We start from the raw sequence: 2,099 nt of genomic DNA, 5'->3' as shown, positions 1-2,099 counted from the left end.
ATTGACTTCAAGAAATCAAAACCACGTGGATCGTTACCAATGGTGAGTACCTTCATTAAACTGAATCAACAACTGACGGTTCAACTACCCAATCTAATTCTATTGATTATGATAAAACTATACTGGACGAAACTAATCATCGACAACAAATTAAAGGTAGTGATAGACTTGCGAACGACTTTAGAGTAGTTCTGTCATGGATAAACCTAACACTTCCACTGTAGTTGCATGCTGCGATCAGACGTTTAGCGGACTTTTGTTTGACTTTTTCAACAAAGAGAAATATAAATTCAAATAAATGTTTTTGAATGCGTTAAAAATGCCATTACGATAACACAAAATTTTGCCAAGTATTACTGCGGAGTAACTAACACCCTGAGTAACTAAACTCGGAGCCGACTAATACCCTTGCCACCTTTGTTAGCATGAGTCGAAATACAATAGATCGCTTCCTCTGTCAAGCCCTCGAAAAATAAATTGGAAGCCGTAAAACGAAAAAGGTCAAGAAAGCTAAATGCTGTAGAAGACTAATGAATAAAGAACCTCACCAAATCTGAGGTTTTGTGGTACATTGTTTCAGAGTTATTTGGACAAAGCATGTCGTGCAACGTTTTTAGTTCACCAATGTGGCCGCCAGAAATCAACAAAAACATCCGCAAAAGTCCTCACTTTTCACTCGCGAGACAGTACATATGAGTATAAACACATCTCCTAATATACTTGAAACGTTTGAAATGCGTAGAATCACAACGAGAATTTTTTTTTCCAGTCAAAACAGATTTCAGTATCTGGCGTGATGGAAGTGACAATTCTGAAATTTAAAATGCTGAATTTTCAAAACCACGTACGTTACGCAACTGGTAACTGGTCAAAAGATTTTTTTCGGTCATCTTCAACCTCATATAGATAAGAATCAGGAAGACTTTATACAGTTCTGAGTTTTAAATTTGATGACGTCACTATGAAAACGAGTGCCAAGTATTTATGAGTCAATGAGTTAATGAGTCAACGAGTTAGTGCAGTTAGTGCAGTTAATTAAACCATATCGATTAAACCGTATCAATGCGCGGTTCGTAAAGTTATGGATGAAAGATTCGCCTTTTACCCTGGATAGATTGTCCGATGTTCCGAGATTCGTCTACAAAGGCTCATTTATGACCAAATGTGACGACAAGTCAGGGTACGACCATCTTTTCCTGTCCGAGAGCTCGCAGACATATTTTGGTTTTGAATGGGGTGGCTTATGGTTTGTATGCACCACTCTTCCCTTCGGGTGGAAAATGTCTCGGTATGTCTACCACACAACAGGTCTGGCAGTATCGGGTTTTCTCAGAGAGCAAGGTATACCTTGCTCGCTCTACATTGATGACTGCCTTAATGGGGAGCTGCTAACGAAATCTAGCCCATGGTCGATCCTCTATTCCGATAGCCGGGAAGAATTCAGAGTTAAGGCTGCAACGGCTGCCATATTTATTGTCCTTTTGGTGCTGGTTGAGCTTGGGTATACGATTGGGATTAGCAAGTCAGTTCTGTCAGGTCAGTACTTGGGTTTTCTGGTGGATTCAAAAAAGGAAGCTTTAGTCATACCCCAGCGCCAGATTGTAGCCTGGGCGTCCTTCGGAGAAAAGATACTGGCCTGTAAGAAATCCGTGGATATTAAGAGTCTGCAACGGTTCCAGGGTAAATGTATTTCTTTGTCGTTGGCTGTACCGGCTGTGAAGTTGTTTATAAGAGATGAGTCATGCAATCGCGTCCGCTTCGTCCAATGGACTGGTTCCCCTCTCTCAGGCCTTGAGATCTGAGTTAATTCATTGGCGTTTCCTAGATACGTGGAGGGAGTGTGTCCCCTGGAGAGAAGAAAGACGTTTGCGACTTTCTGTGTCTTCGGATGCCTCAGGGTATGGTTGGGGCGCCGTCTTTTAGGAGTCATCTGGTGACCGAGCTCTACGCGATTACTGGGGTGATTGCCAAAAGGGGTTGAATATTTCCACAAAGGAAATGCTGGCCTTAGTAAATTCCATCAGGGCCGCTCCAAAATAAGTGTGGGACTGTCGCGTAGATGTGTTTGTCGATACCCAGGTTTTGTTTGATTCCTGGTA

The sequence above is a fragment of the Montipora capricornis genome, chromosome 1 (genome assembly GCF_036669925.1).
Source record: "Montipora capricornis isolate CH-2021 chromosome 1, ASM3666992v2, whole genome shotgun sequence".
In the NCBI taxonomy this organism is placed as follows: domain Eukaryota; kingdom Metazoa; phylum Cnidaria; class Anthozoa; order Scleractinia; family Acroporidae; genus Montipora; species Montipora capricornis.
The sequence above is the reverse complement of the archived record's forward strand: the minus strand, read 5'-3'. Positions refer to the sequence as shown.